Here is a 25643-nt window from a genome sequence, read left to right as displayed (position 1 = left end):
GCTCAGTCAGTTGAGCGTCTCACTCTTGATTTTGGCTCAGGTCATGATCTCACAGGTTTTGAGTTTGAGCCCCACGTCGGGCTCTGCACTGACATCACAGAGCCTGCTCGAGATTCTCTCTCTCCCTGTCTTCTCTGCCGCTCCGCCACTCATTCTCTCTTTTGCTCTCTCTCTCCCAAAATAAATAAACATTAAAAATAAAAAATAAAAATATGGAAATAACTTGTGCTCTTTTGTTGCCCAATTCATTTGAATTTCTTTTGCTACACCACTGTCAAGTACTTATTTTACCTATAATGTGGTAACTTAGCCCATTCACAAATCTGGATGAAGATGAGGTGTGGCCATGTAGTAAGTGACCTGAATTAGGTTGATAGGGAAAACCTAGGAGTGAATTGATATATTGGTCCCCAAGTTACAGAAACTATAAGACATATTTTTTTGCAAAGTAATATAAATGTATTTCTCTGCTTTTTAAAAAAAAAAATGAGGGAAGCCCCAAATTCTTTAAAATAATAATTTTAGCTTTAGTTAATGTCCACCAGATGGCACCAGTGCACACTAAGTATTTATAAAATCGGAAGCATTATTCTCACACTTCTCTTAAAATCTTAAAAATGTATTGTCCATGTAATTAAGGAGGTAATTCTGACTCCCTACTAATTAGTCTTCAAGAAACTTTTTCTGAGGCTCTAGGTTGGGTGAGGTGTTTTGCTGTGTGGTCCTATAGCTAATAGCATTCACCTAATTGCTCTATAATTATTTACTGTAGTCTGTTTCTTCCACTTTAGGTAGAGATGGGGGCATTTTTAGCCTTGGTAGGCCCTGAATAGTGAGGCTTTCATTTATTTTTCTAATAGTCATTAAGTTATGAGTTAGAGCTTTTGGGAAGTAAAATCTAAAATCTAAAATGTAGACTACAATCTAAACATACGTTTCAATGCTTACAAAATCTACAGTTTGGGAAAATAATGGAAGTAAGTATTTCATTGTTTTAATTGTATATATTGAATTGATAATGAAAAAAATAGCAATCATTATCCATCTCATTCACTGGACTGAGCTAGAAATCCCATTTCCTTTTGGGAAATGAACATAAGAGAAATTTACAAGCCTTGAAAAATAAATTTATGAATTAATATGCCCAAGCACCATAAAAGTGACTTCCAAGCAACAGGTTGGACTCCAAATATTAAACTTTCATACCATTTATCCTGAATGGCAGTAATGAAACTCAGGCTCTGTGTCTGTGATGTCTGGGTGTCTTAGAAAAGTTTCCATGAGCTCCCTCTTTCTTGTTTTTGGAGAGATGACATTTTTTTCCTGTATTATCAATACATTTGAGATAGAGCAGGGACTGGACTCACCTTCCCTCTATCCTGACTGCAAAACCCAGGTTCCTTGATGGCGCAAACACTATGCCCTTTGACAGTACATCTTGCAGGAATGTGGAAGCAGGATGCTTACCAAAGGAGAGACTTGACTGTGAAGACTGGTGACTACCAAACCAGTCTATACCTAGGTGGGCCCCAGTGCTAACCTTTCACCAATTTTTTCCCTCTTTATAATACTAAAAATCACACCCCAGGGTGGAGATTTAAAATGCTAATGAGACATGAGATGCATGAGGAAGCATATGCTACCCATTGTGCCTGTGCGCCCAACTTTATATATCTCGCCCTGCCCCTACATGCTTAGCTTGCACTCCTTTTCTGTCTTAGCCATTTTGAAAACTTTCCCTGGCCTTTGTTTGGGAATTCAACCTGAAGGACCCTTTCCTTTGTGCTATCTCCCTTGTGCTAGAGCATAAGCCCCAATAAAAGTCTTTTCCTGAAATTTCTGTTTGGTGCCAGTCTATTACTATTGCTTGCAAAGCCCAAGGACCCAAGTGTGTAACAAATTGAGAGGTCCAGCCAAGCATCAGACTTTCCTGGAAAACATATCTCTGGAGCCTTCTTACTGATGTTCACTTGTGGCAGGTTACTTCATAGGCTTTCTCTATTGAATCTTCTTTTTAAAAAATTATCGATACCAATATTTCCCAAAGTGTGATTAGTGAAACGATAGTCTTCCTAGACTGACTTTCTTGGGAAAGAAAAGTGTTCTGTTGTTAAGCAAGAGAAAAAAAGCGTTCTGTTGTTACATATTCTGCTGTTTCCTTCTTTGTAGGTCACATTGTCATGTTAAAGACTGTAACAGTGATTCTCAATGGAGTGGTACTGTCCCCTAGGGAGTATTTTATAAATTATAAATTTCTGGGAGTGTTTTATTGTCATACTGATTGGCCTAGAGGTTATGGACACTAGCTAGCTTGCATTGCACAGACAGTCCCACAAAAGCAAGAATTATCTCTGGCTGTCTGGAACTTACTCTTGTCATTTATTGTCATATAGCTGAAAAATCTGTTTATAATTAAGCTGAGGACCTATCTCCATTTTACATATAAATACAAAGTAGTTGTGATTTTATAATAGACATTGAATGTCTTAGGACTATAATGAATGACCATGTCAGTCAAGGGAAGATTGTATTTTGTTTGGAGCTTTGCCAAGAATTATTTATTTCAGAAAAGCACACCGTGAGCAAACACAACTGGTTGTATTTGAGTCACTGATGCAGCACAACTTTGTAGCCCCGTTTGAACTGTCATATTCACGTGATTCTCCATACAAGTGTCTGACTTATGTCTTTTGGTTTAGTTATTCCCAAGAATTTATATATATATATATATTTTTTTTTAACATTTATTTACTTTTGAGACAGAGAGAGACAGAGCATGAATGGGGGAGGGGCAGAGAGAGAGGGAGACACAGAATCCGAAGCAGGCTCCAGGCTCTGAGCCATCAGCCCAGAGCCTGACGCGGGGCTCGAACTCACGGACCGCGAGATCGTGACCTGAGCTGAAGTCGGACGCTCAACTGACTGAGCCACCCAGGCGCCCCAAGAATTTATATATTAAAATACATATTTTGTTGGTGGTGGTCCTTTTGGAAATTGTTTATGTAGGATATGTCTATGAATTTTGTTTCAGGGTGTAAAGGAGGTGTTACAAAGATAGACGTTTTCACCAAAGGCATATTAGATCTAGGGTTCGGGACCACTATCCTAAGTAGAGAAATCTGGTGAATTTTCTTAACCCAGCATTTGCTAAGCTAATTTGATAATAGAACCTTTTTTTTGTGTATAGTATCTGTTAACATTAGAGAAAACTATAGTAATTCAAATCCTTCATTAATGAAACTTTTTATAGTACTTTATACTTTTCACAATGCTTTCACATGCCTTATTTCAATTTATTTTCACATGAGGTACTTAGCATAGGTTTTCTCTATTCGTTCTGAAGATGAAGTAAACCAGGAGAATTCAGGTGACCCACCCTAGGACACTCAAAGGTGTGTGACAGAGCCACAGACAGACGAGAGGGCTGATTCCAATTCATGCCCTTTTTTCTACATCTGATGGCTCTGGGAGTTTGCCAGTCCCAGCGTAGGGTTCTCTCCATTTCTCCATGCTTATGTGGCCAGGAAGTAGGGAAGGAAAAGGTGGAACCATGTCAGAGCAGCACTGGGGCAGGTGAAGCTTTCCACACTAAGGGAGCTGACTGTCCAGTCTAAAGTCCACCAGCTTATTTCCCCCGCTTCCTCCTTCTTGCTGTTTGCCTTTCAAGTTCACCACCTTTCTTGTATTTCTAGATCAAAAGGGTGATCAAAGGAGAAAAAGTGAAACTGCAGCTCACTGGTTAAAACTGCTGGATGGAATGTGGAATTTGTGATTTAACATTGCTTTCTCATTATCTTCTGTTGTTCCTGGGGCTTATGGTTAGTATTTGCATCACCAACTCTTGTTGAGATTACAGACCTACAGGATGTCTATTCTAAAGAGGAAATAATAACGGCAAACGGCTTTTACTACATGTCAGGCATCATTCTAAGTGCCTAATATACGTTAATTTATGTAATCCTTAACAAAAACTTTGTGAGGTAGGTAATAGTATTATCTCCATTTAGATGAGGAAACTGAGGCAGAAGAGGTTTAAATCACTTACTCGAGGTTATACAGCTAGTAAGTGATAAAAGAAGGGTTCAGTACTTTGCCCCAAGTGGTTCAGCTAGTAAGTGGCAGAACTGAGATTTGAGTCTGCACAGTCTGGCATCAGAGAAAAGCTTACGGATTACCAAAGAGGAATGGACTGTGGTAAAGTCAGAATATGACAGATGGAATCTTGTGGTTTTCTTTTAGAATGAGTGTTGGGAGAACTTTTATTGAAAACTTACAATCAAGTTTGAGCTTTGTTTTTTAAATCTAAAAGGAGTGTCAGGGTATAAGAGGTCTTAACAAGGAAGTTCCTACCTGTAAGTCTCAAGTGTCATACTCTCTTAAATTCTATCATTAACATATCAAACCTTTGAGTTTTCTTTGGGTTCAACTGTTAGATATATTCTTAAAAGACTAATGTATTTTTTTTTAATAATTACAATAGACATTTATTTAAAGTAATAACATTGCAGCTCAAATAATTCCAAATTGTACATTTCGGGTTTACCCAACTTCTTAAAAATATTTGAGGGCAGCTGCAACCACAGATATCAACTCCATGATTATTTATTTGCCCATTCTTCTCTTTCCCGAATAACTTCTTTCAGATATGGTTCAAGGTAGAATTTATCCTCCTCATATTTTGTCCACTGCTCTTTAGGCAAGACCTGGTGCCTCATGGTCAGGTCCAGTGCTCTCTTAATGCGAAACATCCTGTAGTTATAAAGGTTCTCAGGAAGCCTTCTTATGGCCTCTTTCACATCATCATTCTCATATGTTGTATCATCTTGCGTTAGTCCCAGTTTATTGAACCCTGCAGCATTGTAATACCATTTTCAAATACCCTCCAGCCACTGGCTTGATGCTGCAACCGCAGGCCAGCTCCCCATTTTGACCTGAGACTCTTAAAAGACTAATGTATTAAACTAAATGACAAAGGTCAGTGACTTAGTAGTTTTGAGCAAAACTAACCAAGTGAACCTAGAGCCTACTGGCCAGCTAACTTCTTTCCTTCCCTACTCCTTTGCTCTGTTCTTTGGTTTTGCTTATGGCTGCACTCCAAGTAATACCAGCAGCTTGTAAGTGTCCTCAAAAAATAGATTTCAAAAGAGGAGCAGGACATTTTTATTTCATGCTTGCTGCCAAGTTTCATTAAGCTGTTTTGCTGGATTTTCCGTTTATTCCTCTGTGATTTTGGTGTAAATTTATTACCCAGCCAACATGTGGGCCAGTGCTTCTTTTCAAGCTTATGCTAATTGATAACAGAAACCAGAGCTTGAAGTTGGACAAGACAAAGCTGCAAATGGAACACCGGGTGGCGAAGGGGGCACATATCATGTCTGGAGATAATGGTAAGCATGCTGGTGACCTGAGGTGAGGTACAGTGGGTGGGACCGGCCCAGGAAACACTGGAGACCAGTGGGCACGCACTGAGGGAGTGCCTGCTTGCTCAGGGTTGGGCACTGGGCACTTTGCATACAGTGGCAAACAAATTAAAGACCTCGCTGGCATCCTTCCTGATTCCTGAATTCAGATTTTAAAATAAGGCAATATATGGAATTTTCGAAAAGTCTCTATTGTGATGAATTGTTCCTCAGAACTCCCTAACAGCATGTCTTACCAACCTTAACATACACTTACCAAGTTGTGATTTCAGACAAGCCTGATGTAAAGTTCATTTGTTTTATATTCCTCTTACTACATACAAAAGGAAACACACATCACAAAGAGAAGAAAGATGATTATTTGTTTCAAACGCTACCACAAAACATTTTCATAAAGTATGTAGTAGGTATTAAGGTGTTAGGTGCTTTGAGTACTGAGCAGTTAGCTGTAGAAATTTGTCACCAGAGAAACTCAGATGGAAAGCACCTTGCAGATAAAATCTGGAAATGATTGGATAAAATCATTAAAATCAGTAAAATGAGTGGATCACAATGGTTTTCTTGGTGGCCACACAATCAGGATTAAGAAACCATGGGACTGGGAATTAGTCTTCTTGGGCTTGACTCCTCTTTGCTGTGAAACAGTGGGAGGTCCATGTTAGCCTCTCTGTTAGTGTCTCACTGGCCCACCTCACCAGGGATAACAAGCATTATATATAATGATGAATGGGAAAGTATCTTGGAAATTGAAACTTTGTACTATTTAAGATACTGTTGTTAGTTGTTAATTCTAGTTCATAATATAATTTCTTTTCTTCTTCTTAAGTAAGCTCCATGACCAGCATGGAGCCCACGGTGGGGCCCAAACTCATGACATGAGATCAAGACCTAAACCAAGATCAAGAGTCTGACACTCAACCGACAGAGCCACCTGGGCATCCCTAGTTCATAATATAATTTAAATGAGGCTCATTTATTCTTTGCAAATGGATTCTTTCCTCTATTATGATAATACTGTTGATAATATTTATATATTTCAAATATTTTATTTTTTTTAATTTTTTTTTTTTTAACATTTATTTATTTTTGAGACAGAGAGAGACAGAGCATGAACAGGGGAGGGTCAGAGAGAGAGGGAGACACAGAATCCGAAACAGGCTCCAGGCTCTGAGCTGTCAGCCCAGAGCCCGATGCGGGGCTCAAACTCACGGACCGCGAGATCGTGACCTGAGCCAAAGTCGGACGCCCAACCGACTGAGCCACCCAGGCGCCCCAAGATTTTATTTTTCTAAGTAATCTCTACACCTAACATGGGGCTTGAAGTCACAACCCCAAGATTAAGAGTCAGCATTCTCTACAGACTAAACCAGCCAGAAACCCCTCCTTTAAAAAAAAAAAATTATTTTTTTAAATGGATAATACTTATTTAATTAACAGAAATGTGATTTGTCCACAGACAAACAGCAAATAGCAGTGCTGCAGCTGGGGCCCTGATGAAGTTTGGGGAGATCTATGAATATCCTGATTCACAGCCTGTGGTACTTTCCTAGGGTCTTCAGGTTAGCTGCTTGGGGTCTCACTTCCTCTTTAATTATGTATAACTGGCTTCTTACTCTGTAGAGTTACTATTTTCTAAGCAGTCAAGAGAGATAACTTTCTGGCTTTAATACATCCCCACCACATTTTTACTGGTCATGGACTGTTTCTTCCCATATGGGCATCAGTATCTGGGTCCCAACCTATATCCTATTGATTTTATAGGTACTGCAGGTAAAAAGGTATCCCCTAGTTTATGTCTACATCCGTATGTACAGACCAGCCTAGGTCTTCAGGGAGGCTCTATTTCTGGTGGTCTGAGGAGCTGAGGAAATTGCCATAGGAGGTATCTTCTTGGAGTGACCACAGAGAGCCAGCCATGCTCTAATGGCTCAAATGGTTCCAGGCCCTCTCTGAGGAACCAGAATTCTCATCTGGCTTAGATCCCCAGGGCCTGCAGAATAGCCCCGAAACAGCTGAGGGAACCTTAAAACTGATCAGTGTCAGACATTTTCCAGGCTGAGCTGCATGGATCGTTAGTCAACTTTGGGGGAGAGTTGCAATTGTCATAAACCTTGTGCTCCCAATATATGACCCCAGGGTTCTTCTAGGACATCTCAAGTATATCCTGGACTCTCTGTGATAGAGACTACTTGTTCGCAATTTGCTGTTTACCAGAGAGGCACTGGCAGCCCTAAACCTGACTCTGTTGTCAGGCTGGGGCTTTTCCTCATAGAGTCCTGATATGGTCAGTCTCATCCTTGTTCTAAGTTTCTTTCAAATACTTCATATTTCAAAGCCCAGCTCAAATGTCACTTTCTTTTCCTATAGGCTCCCAACGTGAACATAATAAATTACATACATATATACATACTATACCATACAGTGCTGTGTGCCCATAGTACTTTATCCATACTTGTAGTGGAATTCTTAACACATAGTGTCTAAAACGTGTCTGCCTTTGTGCTTAAAGGGAGCTATAAACTTCTTAAGAGTAAAGACTACATGTGACTCATTTGATCTATTTATATATTTGCAAGGTCTCACATCATGATTGGAACATTCATGTTTATTGCCTTAAATTCTTTTCAAGGACAATGAGATGGAAATCAAAGATAGTACCACTCTTTTCCTGATTAATTATTTCAACACATTTATCAAAACCTACTAACATGTTATACACCAGCCTGCCATGAAGAAGCAGTTATGAATAAGATGCACATATGATTCCCCTACAGGGAGCTTATAGTTGGGTAGTCTTCTCTATTTTCATGCCTTGTTGTCCCTGATAAATCAATTGTTGCTTCTGGTGGTGGTGAGCTAAGCCAGACTGTTCCTTCTCACTCATCCAGGACATGGACATGTGTTGCTGATGCTGGTGGTAGAAGCAGCAGACAGTGAGCAGAATTGTACCCTCCCCTTCTGACTGTGTTCATGATAATTGTGGCATGACCAATCATCATCTACTCTTGCCTGCTCTCCCCAAAGGGAACTCTGGATAAGTTCCGTAGCAGTGGATAATGACAGATTGGATCCTGGGAGCCTAGGCTTGACATCCTGGAGTAAAAACTCTGGGTGGATGGAGCCAGAGAGTAAGGAGGGTATCAAATCCAAGAAGCCAAGTCTATTTCAAATCCAAAGGGCAAGCATAAGATAGAAAACAGGGGGCCGTTTTAGTTTAGAAAACTAGAGTTCAAAGTTTAGAGGCAATATTGGACAGAGATGAAGCTGAAAGGTAGGAATGGAGCTGGAGGTTAAGAGCTGGTTGATGTATCCAAGAGTTTTGTGGTAAAGAGGTAAGATGTCAATAATTTTCTGTTCTTGAATTTCTCAGCTTGCTGAGAGATAAGGGCTGGGCTGTTTGGAGGGTGATGTCAGCTTTATGGCTGAATAAGATGCCCATAGTTTGTGTCCTTCTCCCAACAACAACAATGTAGCATCCATCAGAGTGCCTTCGTAGAAGCTGTGGGATCCAGTACCACATGCCACAGGATCTGGGGGGAGTCTTTGCCCATCCATACATCACATAATAGGCATATAGATGTTGGTCCCAGCTGTGGACTGTGAACTGGCTCTAGCCCCTTTTGGGCTGCAGTCCAGGAGCCCCTGGAAAACAGTCTTCAACAGTCACCCACAAACAAAAGAGCCAGGTTTCCAGTGGAGAAGTTCCAGCGCACCATAGAAACAAAAAAAGCATGAGTTTGGATGCATTGGAAGGGGTGAGAGGAACAGTTTGATTTTATCTGTATCACTTCTACCCCAAGGCAACACAGTTTAGGGCCAAGAGAAATCTTCTTGGCCTTTGATCTCTCCTGTAGAGGAAAAGGAATGTGTGGGTGAGTATCTGGCTTCTCCAGCTGTATGGGACACTGCCAAAGAGGCTCATTTCTCTCTTCTCCATCCAGAGTACTGAGTCATGAGCTCCATGACTGAGGGGGGCAGGAAAAGTTGGAAGAGCAACAATCTGAACTCTTGGAGAGCATGAAAGAGATGTGGATCCTACTGTGTCACAGATTCCACCAAGAAGACTGCCCATGAACCACTAAGGACTCTTTGCTAGTGGATTCCCTCAATTGGCCCATAGGTATCCCCACTGCCTCAATGCCCCACACTGTGAGTGCATTTCTTAGCATAAACCTTACAGGCCTGGAGAGAGTGGTATGATATGTTCAAAGTGGTGAAAGAACAAAACCTGTCAATCAAGAATTCAGAAGGGTACCTGGGTGGCTCAGTCAGTTAAGTGTCTGACTTCAGCTCAGGTCATGATCTCAGGGTTGGTGAGTTTGAGTCCCACATCAGGCTTTGTGCTAATAGCTCAGAGCCTGCAACCTGCTTTGGTTTTTGTATCTCCCTCTCTGCCCCTTCCCTGCTCGTGCTGTGTCTCTCAAAAGTGAATAAACATTAAAAAAAATTCAGAAAAGGAGAGATAAAGACTTTCACAGACAAACAAAAGCTGAAGAAGTTAATCCCCATTAGACCTGCCTTACAAAAAATGCTGAAAGGCGTTCTTCCAGCTGAAGTGAAAGGATCTAATTAGTAACATGAAAATAGACAACACACTGGTAAAGCTAAGCATATGGTCAAATTCAGACTAATACTGTAGTGGTGGTGTGTTAACCACTTTAGTATAAGATCAAAGGGCAAGAGAACTAGAAATAACTATAGTTAGTATAATTTGTTAATACACAATATAAAAAGAAGTAAATTGTAACATCAAAAACAAAAGGGGAGGGGTAGAAAGGTAGACCTCCTATGTGTAATTGAAGTTAAGTTGCTATAAGTTTAAAATGGACAGCTTTAGTTACGAGATGTCTTATGTACACACATCTTGCTAACCACAAAGCAAAAACCTGTAGTAGGTTCACAAAAGATAAAGAGGAGAATCAGCAAATACCGCAGAAAATCAATTCACGGAGGCAGGCAGAAAGAAAGGAAAAAAGGAACAGTGGAAGTACAAAACAGCCAGAAAGCAATAAGTAAGGTGACATTAGTAAGTTCTTACCTACCATTAATTATTCTAAATGTAGGTGAATTGAATCCACCAGTCAAAAGACAGAGAGTGGCTGAGTGGATGACATAACAATACCCAACTATATGCTACCTACAAGAGACTTTCCACTTTCAGAACACACATAGGCTTCAAGTGAAGACATGGAAAGAGATATTCTGTGCAAGTGGAAACCAAAAGAGAGCAGGAGTAGCTATACTTCTATCAGACAAAATAGACTTTAAGCCAAAAATGGTAACAAGAAACAAAGAAGGTCATTATATAATGAAAATAGGTCAATTCATCAACATGTTATTACAATTATTTATATCCTCATCACTGGAGCACCTAAATACAGTAAGCAAATACAGATCTGAAGGCAGAAATAGACAAAATGATACAATTAATAGTAGGGGACTTTAGTACCCTTTCAACAATGGATATAGACAGAAAATCAGTAAGGAAACTCCAGACTTGAACTATACCTTAGACCAAATGGATCTAACAGACATATACAGAATGTTTCACCCAACAGAAGTGCAATACACATTCTTTTCAAGTGCACATGAAACATTCTCCAGGATGGATTATGTGATAAGTCACAAAGCAAATCTTAGCAAATTTAAGAATATTGAAATCTTAAGTATCTTTCCTGACCACAATAATATGAAACTAGAAATCAATAATAAAAGGAGGAAAGATGGAAAATTAACAAACATATGGAAATCAACATGCTTGTGAACAAGCAATGGGTCTAAGAAATCAAAAGCAAAATTAAAAAATATGTATCTTTAAACAAAAATGGAAACACAACATACCAAACCCTATGGGATGCAGTAAAAGAGGGAAGTTTATAACAATAAAGACCTACATTAAGAAAAAAGATCTTGGGAATGCAAGCTGGTACAGCCACTCTGGAAAACAGTATGGAGGTTCCTCAAAAAATTAAAAATAGAACTACCCTACAACCCAGCAATTGAGCTACTAGGCATTTATCCATGGGATACAGGTGTGCTGTTTCGAAGGGACACATGCATCCCCATGTTTATAGAAGCACTATCAACAATAGCCAAAATATGGAAAGAACCCAAATGTCCATCGATGGATGAATGGATAAAGAAGATGTAGTATATATACACAATGGAGTATTACTCGTCAATTAAAAAGAATGAAATCTTGCCATTGGCAACTACGTGGATGGAACTGGAGGGTATTATGCGAAGTGAAATTAGAGAAAGACAAAAATCATATGTCTTCACTCATGTGAGTACTTTAAGAGACAAAACAGATGAACATAAGGGAAAGGAAACAAAAATCATAAAAACAGAGGGGGACAAAACATAAGAGACTCATAAATATGGAGAACAAACTGGGGGTTGCTGGAGGGTTGTGGGAGGGGGGATGGGCTAAATGGGTAAGGGGCATTAAGGAATCTACTAATGAAATCATTGCTGCACTATATGCTAACTAATTTGGATAAAAATTTAAAAAAATAAAATAAAAAAAGCAGAAAATACCCACCCAAAAAAGAAAAAAGAAATATCTTTATCAGATTTCACACCATAAGCAACTACAAAGAAGAATAAACCAAGCCCAAAGTTAGCAGAAGAGGGGAAATAACAAAGAACAGCAGAAATAAATGAAATAAAGACTAGAAAAATAATAGAAAAAAGTCAGTGAAACTGAGTTGATTTTTTAAAAAGAAAAGTGGTGGAGGTGTTAACTAATGCTACCTTAGTAATCACAGTATATAAATGTATCAACTCAACGTGTTGTACACCTTAAACTTACACAATGTTATATGTCAATTCAATGGTGCCCAGTCTTATGGGTGCAAGAGAAGAATTGTAAAGCGTAGCCCTTGTCCTTTAAGGAACCTATTGCTTAGCTGTGAGAAAGGAATCACACTTAAAAAAAAAAAAAAAGAATGGAGTAAGATGGGGTTGAATTTAATTAAGAATCAGAAGACTAGAGACCCAAGTGGAAAGTGGCTGGGCTGGTGTGAGCTGAGGGCATGGGATGGCTTTGTGGGCCTTGAGGCACAGGCTCATTCACAGCCATCAATTTATGCCACACAGTTCTTTCTCATGTTGGGAACCTCAGTGAGGTCTGTGCTCAGGCCATAATTTACATGAAGAAAGATAAGGTTAACAGTAGGATGCTCAGAATGCAGCTTTAGTCCATTCAAATTTTTTTTTTTTCCTAAAATACCTTATAAAGAAATCTCATTTATCATAGAAATATTCTTAGCTCTCATACTTCAACCATGGGAAAGCCAAGAACTACCCAAAGCTTTTTGTTTGGCCTAAAAGTCGTGTATAGTAATGTCAGCTGCTTTGATGTTGGCATTTCACCACAAGTGGATGACACAGGTCAATCTGCCTTTGGGACTGGGAGAGTTTCCCAGCTCCACCTGGAGCCTGACTCACCTCATTGACCTCTGTTGCTCTTTTTGTGGCATGTTTTCCGTTCTGCTAGATTGCCTTTCGCTGACTAAAAAGATGGTTGCTCACCACTGAGGCTTGTGCAGGCACGTAACTGTTAGTACTAAGCAAGAGCCCCACGTGTTCTGGTGTCTCTCCCCAAGTTCTGCACATTTAACACTTGCCTTTGTGTTATGAAGCATGGAGTTCCTTTGATGCATAAAGTAAGGTGTTCTCATTAATAACTGGCTTCCCTGTCCTCGCTTTGCTGTCAGGAGAGAACTGGATGATAAAACCTATGATTTATTTGGACTGGCTCCATTAAGAACTGACAGAGTGATGATTTGATTCCAGTAATGCTTTATTCTTACTCCATGTTTTGACTATCTAGCTGCGCCCCTGCTGAAAGTGACTCTTAATCACTAATTCTGAACTCACCGAAGAGTATAAAACAGTACATGTCACCTAAAATCTCAGTGGAATTACCTCTGTTATCAATAAATTTCATAAGACTTTTAAACTCTTTTTCAAATTATTATGAGATGATTGAAAAGTCCAGACAACTTACAGGTTCACCTTTTGACTGACTTACCGTTACAGGTGTTTCATAGGGACCATGCAATTGACTGTACAGTGATTAATTTGTTCACTGATTTTATTCAACGCGTGTTTATTGGAAGTTAACTCTGCCATGCTCTGTTCTAGGTGCTGGGAATGGAGCAGTGAATTAAACAGAAACCTGCCTTCATTTAGTGGAGGAAAATAGACAAAAAACAGAGGAAATAATTTGATTGGTTATTTGAGCATGAGGAGTGTTCAGAAGGACAAAAATGAACTGGGGCAGGAGATAAAGGCTACTAAGTTTGTGGGAGAAGAATAGGGAAAACATCTCAGTTTATTTTAAATAGTGTTGTTTGGAAACTCACTGAGAAAGTGACATTAGAGCAAAGACTTGAAGGAGGGTTAGGAGTGAGCCACATGTGTGATGGGGGAAGAGTGTGCCAGGCAGAGGATGCAATGGGTATAGGGGTCCTATGGTGGGAAGTATCTGCTACGTTTCAAGCCAGGCTGATGGTAACATTAGAACACACAGGCACAGGGCTGTATGCATGCCAGACGCTGCTTTATATCCATTATCTCATTTAATCCTCCATGTTTCCCTGGTTCCCATTTCTAAAGGAAGAGACTGAGGCACAGACAGTTTAGATAACTTTCCCTAGATTACCTAGCTGGAAAGTGGTGGAACCCAGGAAGTCTGGCTCTAGCGTCTCTGTGCTCAGCCACACTGTTCTGCTGCCTGATATTTAGGCATATATTTGCAGATATGAGGGCGCTGCTTATCACATTGTACTGTGCCACTTTGCTTTCAGGATAAATTATTTTCCCGATCTTAATAGTGGCATTAGTTATGCTGGTCTTGAGCCACTGGTTTATTTCAATTTAATGAACACTGTGATCTGTGACAATTGCTGGTCATGATTTTATGTTAGCCATTGAATATTTAAAGGTCCATCCTTTTTTTTTTTTCTTTCTTCATGTTGTATTTTTTCTACCATAATAAACTACCTTAAATCCTTTTAGTTTTTTTATGACTTTTTAAAATTTTATTTTAGAGAGTGTGCGTGCAATCAGGGGAGGAGCAAATGGAGAGAGAGTATCTCAAGCAGGCTCCACACTGAGCATGGAGCCCAACACAGGGCTTGATCCCATGACCCTGGGATTATGACCTGAGCCGAGATCGAGACTTGGACACTCAACCGACTGAGCCACCCAGGCCCCCCTTATATCCTTTTAGATATAAGGAATGGTGAATGAATAGAAATACATTTATTTTATTATTTTTTAAAATTTTTTTTATTTTTAGAATTTTTTAAATGTTTATTTATTTTTGAGAGAGAGACACACATTGTGAGCGGGGGATGGTCAGAGAGAGAGGGAGACACAGAATCTGAAGCGGGCTCCAGGCTCTGAGCTGTCAGCACAGAACCCAATGCAGTGCTTGAACCCACAAACAGTGAAATCAGACCTGAGCTGAAGTCGGATGCTTAACCAACTGAGCCACCCAGGCGCCCCTAGAAATACACTTTAAAAGAAGGCTCAAGGTACTTAGCACTTTGGTACTGAGAAGCACCCTGGGAAAAGCCACCTTCCAGCTTGGCCTTGCAAAACTGGGATTCCCATTTCTCCATTCTCCCAGCCATGGCCTTTCTCCCAGGGCTCACTCAGGGTTCCCTCTGGAGCTGACAGAAGAGTAAAGATGCAGACTTCTCTCTGAAACCACAGCCCTGACGAATGCAGTCTATGTGGCAGTTAGAAGCAGGGACTGAGATCAGACAAACAGTTCATACCCTGACCACCACCTGTCTGGTATCTGGGTCCTTAGCATCTTCACCTGTAAAATGTAGATCAAAATTAGTGTGTACCTCTTAGAGTTGTGAGGATTTAAATAGGGTAATGTTCACATGTAAAGTGCATAGTACAGGGCTGATGCAAATAAACTCTATGGAAATCTTAGCTGTTATTACTATTAGTTACTCCCTTAAAAACAAAACACCACTGGGCTTGGTTGACATCTGCCTCCATTTTATCCTGTCAAATGCCCCGTGGGGTCTCTCTGTGGTACTGGCTCCTCACATCTTGGATCCCAAAATGAATATGGCCTATTGGAAACCAAAACAAATATGAATAGTGAATGAAACTAAAAAGCACAGCCAGATTCCAGCTTACTAAAAGCCTCAGCCATGCTAAAGATAGGGCTTTGGTGGTACCTGGGTCACTCAGTCAGTTAAGTGTCCAACTTTGGCTCAGGTCATGACCTTATGGTTCATGAGTTCGGGCCCCATGTCAGGCTCTGTGCTGATAGCTCAGAGGCTGGAGCCTGCTTCAGATTCTGTGTCTCCCTTGTTCCCTGCCCCTCCCCAACTCATGTGTGTGTGCTCTCTCTCTCTCAAGAATAAATACACATTAAAAAAAATAAAAAAAAAAAAATAGGGCTTTGAAGAGATGCCAGAGAAGAGAGCACAAGGAGGAGAGGAGCTGTGTCATAAGTACCTCTGCTTTGTAAGCTGGTCCTCCTCCCCCAAACCCCTTTCAATTGTTCAAGAAAAGTCAAGGCTTGTCACAAAATTGGCTTTGACTTTTTTAGGATTACTTCAAGTTCTGCAAGAAGAAAGTGATTCTATGAAAGAGGCTTAAAAAGTCCAATTAAATATTTCATTAATTGTGTTAGAATAAAAGAAAGACTTTTTCAAACAGCCTTACATGCTGTTTGTGGAGTGATGTGGTGCTGTGGGAAGAACATATGCATTGGGCCTGACTCCCCGCTGTGCAGTCGCAGGCTTTAAGAACTTCAGTCAAGGCCACAGGGTCCTCATCTGTAAAATGGAAATATTATCTACCACACAAGGCTGTTGACAGGATTAAGTGGTATGGCTGTGGGAAATCTGGCAGGTAACAGACTTTCAAAGATGTTAGTCTGATTTTTTCTGAAGCCTTTTCTTCATTATTTTACTTTGTGCCACATCATTAGAACTGCTTAATTATTCAGGATTTTTACATCTAGTTTGTGGATTATCAAAGCCCTTTGCTAATAGGTCTGTCTCTTGCTGACTTTAAATATTACAATGTAACTGCCTGTTGGCTTGTCAGTTATGCGAATTAGAGGATTCAACATCAATATTGCCAGATGCCTCAGTAGAATGATTTTATGAAGAACTTTGAAACTATAGTTAATGGAAATTTATTTTTTTTTATCTATGGACAGATTTTGCAAGTTGATAGTTTTCTTAATTTTAAGAGTTATTTTTTTCTGATGCTGCAGTGATCACAAAAATATGAAGACAGAATAAAATCACTCATAATTATTTTGCCTAGAAAAAAACACTACTAACTTTTGATTTTTTCCTTTTTTAAAAGTGTTTATTTATTTTTGAGAGAGAGAGAGAGAGAGAGAGCTCATGTGTGTGATTGGGGGAGAGGCAAGGAGAGAGGGGGAGAGAGAATTCCAAACAGGCTCTGCACTGTCAGCATAGAGCCTGACGCAGGGCTTAATCTCACAAACTCATGAGATCACCACCTGAACCGAAATCAAGAGTCGGATGCTCAACCGGCTGAGCCATCCAAGCACCCCTTAATTTGTTTCCTTTTTATATGCATAGTTCTTTATATGACTTTTTCCCACCTAAAAGTATATCATAAGTCTTTCCTGCATTGCTAACATTTAAATTACTTCCATAATGGATATACTGTGATCTTCATAATTATTTTCCTAATTAAAATATTAAAATGCTCCAAAACTACTCTGCAAAAAATGTTTTGGAATGTAAGCCTTTGTCTGCATTCCTGATTAGTACCTGACGATAAATTTCTAGAAGTAAAATTATTGGGTCAATCTTAAGCTATTTATTGCTATGTAACATGTTCTCAAAACTTAAAACCCAGTCCCTTAAAACAATAGCAATCATTCATTTGCACACAATTTTGCCATCTGGGGACAGTTTGCCTCACCCCACATGATGTCACCTGGCTGGGGTAGCTTGACTGGGGCTGGAGGATCTACTGCCTAGGAGACTGTCTCCAATGACTGACAAGTTGGTGCTGGCTGTCAGCTGGGGCCTTTGCCCTGATCTAGGTGGTCTTCTCCATTGGATTCCAAATGGGGGAGGTGGAAGCTGCCAGGCCACTTAAAGGCTGGGCATGGAACTGGCACAGGGTCTCTTCCAGCTTGCTCTCATGGTCAGAGCAGTCCCAGGCCAGTTTCCAGAGAGTGGTTAGACCACATCTCTTTCTGAGGGGAGTGACAAAGAATTTTTGGTCATATTTAATCTATCATAGTCAAAGAACACATTGTCGAAGGATCTTTATACACATCACCAAATCCTTTCCAGAAAAGTTGTAATGGTATGCAGTTCCACCAGCAGTTCTTGAGAATGCCCATCATCACACTAAACAACATTAAATATTGAAATTTTAGGGGCGCCTGGGTGGCTCAGTCGGTTAAGCGTCCGACTTCGGCTCAGGTCACGATCTCGCGGTCCGTGAGTTGGAGCCCCGCGTCGGGCTCTGGGCTGATGGCTCAGAGCCTGGAGCCTGCTTCCGATGCTGTGTCTCCCTCTCTCTCTGCCCCTCCCCCGTTCATGCTCTGTCTCTCTCTGTCTCAAAAATAAATAAACGTTAAAAAAATTTAAAAAAATAAATAAGTATTGAAATTTTAAAAATCTCTACTTATTCAATATGTAAAATGTGAGATCTCATTGTTTTACTTTGAATTTAGGTGATTATTAGTGAACTTTGATATGCTTGATAAAAATATATATTTCTTTGGGAACTGCTCATTTTGTGGGCCATTTGTTTATGTGTTAAACATAAATTTATATGTCTATTTATTACTGACAATAATAAGGTATCATATTCATTATAAGTATTCCTTTCATTTCTCTTAATTAAAAATCAAAAACCTTTCCCTCTTAATTGAGAAAAAATTAGAGAAAACTATTTCCTATTAAATTAACATGATTCTACCAGATCGCATAAATCTTTCACCTTATTAAATTAATTTGATTTTCATGAGAGTCTGGCAGCAATGCATTGGTCTCAAAATAATGGCATATATTATAATAAAATATTTTTAATCAATGTAAGTTTTACCTAACATGTCAACATAAATCTAAGAAATCATATCATTTATTAATTATCTTCATTTTGGAGGGACTAAACCAAAAAAGTTTAGATAACTTTATCAGAACAGAAATCGATGAGTAAATGTGTTTTCATCCCTTAATTTTCTCATTATCTTTTAGCAATCTCGTGGGCAAGCTCCTTACCCACTCTGAGTCTCAGTTTTTCTAACTGCAAAATGGGGTTATAATAATAGGCTCAGAGAAGATATTTGTGAGGGGCCTAGTACAGGCAAGGCTCGGCATGTTGTGGACACCATCATTCTTTGCTTATTCTGTCCTTTCTCATGAACCAAGAAAGACCTTCCTATTAGAATATCAGAGTCAGTTCTCTGAATGGCTTTCCAGGCCAGGGTTTGCGTTTTGGGAATGCTATCACTTAGCTCACCCTCAGAGTCCATTACTCACAGGTTGGTGTTTCCACAGAGTGTGTTTTGCCTGTGGTGCAAATCAGGCGCCTGTTCCAAACAGCACAGCACTATTATCAGGGCGCAGTGAGGGCAAATGTCTGTGGGACACTATGATACAGTCCCTTGAGAATAACCCTTTGGGAGCTTCTCAGAGCAATCTGGTGTCCAGTCTTCACACTCTGAGGGTTCCATATTTGTATTATGACTAATAATAGTCTTTACCTGCATGGCGCTTGACAGTTTTCATAGGATTTCCACGTGTTTTGTCTCCTTTGATCTTCATAGCTATCCTAGGAGGCCTGCAGTTCAGGTCATATTATTTCCCTTTTATGCATGAGGAAGTCAAGGCTTGGAGGGGTTATGACTTGTCCAAAGTTACAAAGCTAGCAAGTGCCAGGCCCAGTATCAAATGGCTCCTACAGGCCCCATCCAGAATTTTCCCATTGGATAGTGTGCTGCCTAATTCTCCACCACGGGCATTTTAGCAGGTGGCTCTGGGATGAGATCTACACGATGGATTTGTCTCCCTGTCTTCCATTACATGGGTGGGAGAGTGTCATAGTCAATGTGGACTCTAGAGTCATTGTTGGATCCTGGCTCCATCTCTTGTTAATTATGTAACCACTCTGGGCCTCAGTTTCTCCATATATAAATGAGAATAACACTGGTACCCAACTCATAGGAGTATTGGAGATTTAAATGAGACCATCTATGAAAAACACTAGCACAAAGCCTGACACCCAAATGAATGTTAACTAAAGCCCCTCTTTCTACTTGGTGTGATCAGAGAAAGTGAAAGCTTACCTTCCAACAAAATGTCTGCACAGCTGGCCTTTCACTATGCTTTGGACTTCAGGCATTGGTTTCAGGAGGGCTTTGTTGTAAAAGAACCATTTTTCATAGGCACCTGCCCTGCACTGCACCGAGCATCTTCAGCATCCTCAACCACATTATCACAGTTAATCACATTGGGGACAGGTAAGTATTGATTATTTCCAAAAAATAAAAAAAATCACCCATTAACTCTTGTTAACATTTTGGTATATTCTTTGTCTATCTTGTATGACCTTTAAGAAACTGGAACTGAAGGAGAGCAGAATATGCCACCCCCAAAAATACCCTTTTGGCATATTGGTTATTTTGAATTAAAGTTACCTAAAAGATAGCTAGCTGGTATAAGAAGGGCATTCTGACCCTCCCCTGTCCCCCTGAAAACCACATGGAAGTTACTTTTCCTGTACCCAAAGGATAGAAGGCACTCTTATCACTAGAGATAGGGAATTTAGGGCCAAGAAGGGTGCATTAACAAAACTAGTTGTTTCTTCACTAATACCCCAAGCTGAAACCCCTTTATCTTGTCGATTCTTCACAAATTTATCGTTTCCTTGTCTGAAAGGTATAAAAGTTTCCTGCTTTGGTCACCTCTTTGAGTCTCATATTTTTTATGGGGCTCTCATATGTACAAAATTAATTTTTTTCTCCTGTTAATCTATCTAATGTCAATTTAATTATTAGGCCAGCCAAAGCAGCAAGAAGGGAAGAAGGAAAAAGTTTTTTAACCGTGTAGTTTTGGTGCCTAATGTGGAGCTCTCCACTGGCTGCAGCCGCTGAGAGGTCCTGGGACCTGTGACAGGAGCCAGCAGAAGGTGAGAATTCTTACCATGCCAGTCTTCCAGTTCTTTGCCTGCAGAGTCTGGTAAGTGACCACTCTAGAGTGGTGAGAGTTCTTTCCTTTTTCTAAATTTAGATTAGCAGGAGAGAAAATTTGTGTGAACTAGTCCCTCGGGTATAGCAACTCTGGTAAAAGTTTGTTATGAGCACTCTTGTTTTTTATTGATCCTTTTTCTCCCAGAGATGGTCAGTGTTTTCTTTTGTCTCTGTCTTTCGTGTCATTTGTCACAACAAAGAAAACCATAGAGCAGAACACAGGCATGAGTCCTATAAGCCTGTTATTTGACCCAGCATCACAGACTGGTGAGTTCATAGTTCTCACCAGACCAGGATCTGTTTAGACAAGCTTTGCTGGGGGTCACCAGATAAAGTTTTTCTTTCATCTTGTTCTATGTCCTCAGAGCTTGGCTTTGTAACTAGTTAGACTATTCTGTTTGGTCACTGCCAGCCAGAAGATACACATACCAGCTTACATTTGGTGGCCAGTTGAATATTAGGGTCCTGAGGTACTCAGTTACAAGCAGTACTTTCTTTGTCTGGCCATGCCAGTTCTTAGGGGAGTTTGTCATAAGAGCTTCAAGCCCATAAGGGGCCTTTATTGTCTGAACCTTTGCTGTCTTGTTAGTGCTGGAAAAGTCTCATTTTAGTAGCACTTGTGTAGGTCTGTAGCTGGAGTCATCTCATGTTCTCATGGGAAACTGGAGACAACATTTTCATTACACCATTCTTACTGCTTGTGACCCCGAGTCTTTGCTTTCTTAGGCTAACTCTGGGGGTGAACTTTCTGGGTCTGATGAGTGCTGCATCTTTTGTACTCTCTTTTGGGACGCCTCTTATGTCTTGTGTGCCATAATATTGTTATTGATTTGAGTAACTATTGAGATGGATATAAGAGCCTACCTGTCAATGATGGGTCCTTGGAATTGGAAAACTTCTGTATTTGAAAAAAGTTTTAGAGAGCTCTCGTTCCAAAAAATTGTCCTATTCGTACCTATGGAAAGATCAAATTAAAAAGTGGATACAAAGAAGTATAATGGTTAGCCTTAGGGACTTCCTTAACAAGATGGAAGAACAGAAATTAGACTTAAGAAAGAGTTAAAATCCACATTCAATATAAATGCCCCTTCTTAAAATCTAGCTCTATTTCTTCAGCAAATTCCCTTAGCTCCCCAAACTCCTCCACCTTCCCCACAAAATCCCTTAAACAGCTGGCTACCTGTTTTAACTTCTCTTCCCCTACAAGATTTATAGAGAACACTCCAGCCTAATCTTTAGGTCCAGGGCATGCAGGTCACTCATGCAAATGCTGAAAGCCAGGAAGTATATTTAGCAAAAGCAGCAGGAAGTAAATTTAGCAGACTTGTTTTGCTGTCCTTTCAACTGCCCCTGCTTTCCAGGTCTCTATGATCAGGCTCTGCCAGGCTCAGGCCTTCCTATGCAATATCCTTTGCAGATGTATTTTGGAATCTTCCAGCCCCACCTGAAGAATTCATGTCCTCTGGACAGCAACTGATCTTTTAAACTATAAAGCCCTTTTACCTCCACTTTCAGAAGATACTACCGAATTTCGGTAGAAATTAGATTAATGGCCATTTACAACCTCATTCACAAGAGCCTTGATTAGCTGCAAGGGTGTTCTTTTCACCCTTGATTGTACTGTAGTTAACAGACAAGTCAGATGGACCCCTGGAGAAAACCCCTCTCAAAGAGGAAACATGACCAGAATTTCTCTCAAGCCCTCCTATGAATGATCAGGAAATGGAGCAGCTGAAGGCTACTGTTCAGGGGCTGATAGAAGCAGTAGTTGAACTTTTCCCACTAAGGGGAACTGGTCTAAGTTTGAATTGTATGTTGAGAAAGAAGGAGAGCATCCAAAGGCCTTTGTTGAGCACTTCATACAGATTTTTCAAAGGCATACTGCACTAAATTCTGAAGCTCTAGAGCATAGAGATCTTTTAGTTTCTGCCTTGGTAGGAAAATTCCTCCCTGATATCAAAAAGGCAAAATCAAAACAATGTGATTGGGTGGGCTAGTCAACCTCTAAGCATTATAATGGGAGAAGCTATCCAATTCTTTGAAGATAGCCATCAGGAAAGGAGAAAAAAAAGGAGTTGAAATGAACAATTCTTGATTTGCAATTTGGATATTTAGAGAAAAAAAAGCATAACTCTGAGAACAACAAAGTCCACAGAGAGCCTTTCCTACTTGCCTCCAGACATTTTCAAATGTAAAAAATCAGGACCCTGGAAATGCAATTGTCCTGCACTTTAAAAAAAGAAATTTAGAGTCACCTGGGTGGCAAATATTGGGGTATCCTTGTCTATTATCTGAAATTTAAGGTAAATACTATTTAAGTAGGCTTCATGCCAAGCACAGAGTCCAACAGAGGGTTTGAACTCACAACCCTGAGATCAAGACCTGAGCTGAGATCAAGAATCAGACACTTAACTGACTGAGCCACCCAGGTGCCCCTAAGGTAAATACTACTTAAATTTCTCTCTCTTTTTTTAAATTAAAAAAATATATTTTTTAAAATTGTATTTATTTGAGCTCAAATTGAGCAACTGAGCATCTGTTGATTTCAGCTCAGGTCATGATCCCAGGGTCATGGGATGGAGCACCCCATTGGGCTCCATGCTGAACATGGAGTCTGCTTGAGATTCTCTCTCTCTTTCTTTCTCTCTCTCTCTCTCTCTTCCTCTGCCCCTTTCCCCAGTTTGTACTCTCTGTCTCAAATAAATAAAATGAAAAATATATATTTTTTTTAATTTAAAAAAAGAGAGAAAAATTTAAGTAGTATTTACCTTAGGGGCACCTGGGTGGCTCAGTCAGTTAAGTGTCTGATTCTTGATCTCAGCTCAGGTCTTGATCTCAGGGTTGTGAGTTCAAACCCTCTGTTGGACTCTGTGCTTGGCATGAAGTCGACTTAAATAGTATTTACCTTAAATTTCAGATAATAGACAAGTATACCCCAAAATTCCTGAGATAAAACTTGCATTCTTTCTCTGTCCCTTGAAAATGTGAGTCTTACCATATCATTGAAATGTAAACACCATAGGAGATAACTAAAACACTGTCCATAATCACGTGAGACTGAAGGAAATAAAGTGTGTGTAGGAGGTTTTTAAAAATACAATCTGCAATGAAATCTCCCTTGTTCAAACTCTAGTCTACAGCTTTCATAAGATTACTTGTCAAGGGCAAATACAAATCTTAAAAGTCTTCTCCACAAATAGTAAAAAAATTAGCCACATGAGTGGGTAAACTTACCTTATTCCAACTGCCAGAAATACAATTTGGATCCAACTCTTATTTGTAAACTAGTGAGTTTTGTATTATTGTACCTGATTCATGGCTAAAATTTTAGAGTGAAAGCTCTAAGTTCTCAGTTTGTGTCTGCCCTGTGTGTTAATTTATGTATGTTTATCCACATATGTTATACATGTGTGATTGATGTTTCCTGTCTCCAAATGGTATTACCAAAATTAATTTGTAGTAAAACCCTATTTAATTGGCTTAAAGAAAGATAAGCACTTATCAAATTAAATATTTCTAAACTCTCAGAAGTGTAATAGAAATCAACCCATGTACTTTCATTTCATGTCACCTGGGGTAGCTTTGGTAAATAAAACCTAGTTTAAGTTAGTTGGTGTAATTAAAAAAATGAATGTCTTTAGAGTTATTGGCATTTAAAAACAGTTAATGGTACTGTATTTTAGGTTTACTAAAAGTCAAATAAGCTCATGTTATCCCTGTTACAAAATTTGTCAGCAAGAAAAATAAGTTAAGATGATGGCTAGCTGCTTTAAAGTCTTATGAAATTTTCAGTAATCTAAATATGATTATTAAGAATAAGTAAATTAAATAAATGTAAGGAAGATAAAAATGTTTAAGTGAACTTTCAATAATAATCATTAAAATTTTTTAAAATATTTATTTATTTTTGAGAGAGAGGCAGAGTGTGAGTTGGGGAGGGGCAGAGAAAGAGGGAGACACATAATCTGACGCAGGCTATAGGCTCTGAGCTGTCAGCACAGAGCCTGATGCGGGGCTCAAATTCACCTACTGTGAGATCATGGCCTGAGCTGAAGTTGGATGTTTAATCGACTGAGCCACCCAAGCACCCCAACAGTAATCATTTTTTAATGATACGTCTATGTAAATTTTCTTAAATCTCTTTAGCAACTTAAACCCTCAGAGTTTTGCTAAGTTAAGTATAAATGATGGACATTCATTGAATATCTAGGTCATTTCTAAGTAAGGTAAAATACAGAAACATTAATTATTGAACATAGGTTTATATACTTTTGGCTTCTTATTGCAGAGATACTAAACATATTTGGATCTACCAATAAACATGTCTTATTTCACATTAATAAAAATTGTACTTCAAGAAAACATATGCTTCTAGAGGTTATGAAATGCCTTAATGGGTTTGGCAATCTACAGAATACTGGTATAATAGTTCACAATTGCTTACTTAGTTTTCACTAAAAATAAATGTTTCTAACAGTTAAGAATTCTAATTAATATATAAAATAGTAAGGAAAAGAAAACTATGCAAGCAAAGAAAGATGTGTTTTGGCTAAGAAAAGGTATGAGACATGGAGATGTATTTTTGTTAAGGGAAAAAGTAGTATAATAGCTTGTTGCTTAAGAGAAAAAGAGAGAAATAGAGAGAAGGAAAGACAATTTTTCCTGTATGGTCATGCTAGCTAAAATTGAATATATTTATTATAAGCGTTTTTTGAAATAAGGTCTAATATCAATAGTGTATCAATAGTGTACTTATGTAAAAAAAACACTTAAATTTCTTTTGTCTGCTAACAGGACAGTTTTCTTGGACTATTGGTCTGCTTTTGATAAGATTGTAGAAGGTTTTTCTTCATCCTTTAAGAAATCTGCCTAGAAGGCAAAGATTTTGTGTTTTGTTTTAATTTCCTCACGTTATGTTCCCTTTATGAGGTCTTTGATTACTTAAAACAGAGTCTTCTCTATTAAAAGAACAAAATTTTTTTCTA

General features: G+C 39.2%; 1 pseudogene; it reads right to left on the bottom strand.

Annotated features, from left to right (window-relative positions):
* Positions 1 to 4547: 4547 nt before the first annotated feature.
* LOC132683332 (cytochrome b-c1 complex subunit 7 pseudogene) lies at positions 4548 to 4925 on the bottom strand (annotated as a pseudogene).
* Between the last annotated feature and the right edge of the window lie 20718 nt (positions 4926 to 25643).

This window comes from Panthera onca, chromosome C2 (genome assembly GCF_046562875.1).
Source record: "Panthera onca isolate mPanOnc1 chromosome C2, mPanOnc1 haplotype 2, whole genome shotgun sequence".
Taxonomy (NCBI): Eukaryota; Metazoa; Chordata; class Mammalia; order Carnivora; family Felidae; genus Panthera; species Panthera onca.
Note: the sequence above shows the minus strand (reverse complement) of the source record. Positions and strands in the feature narration are given on the sequence as shown.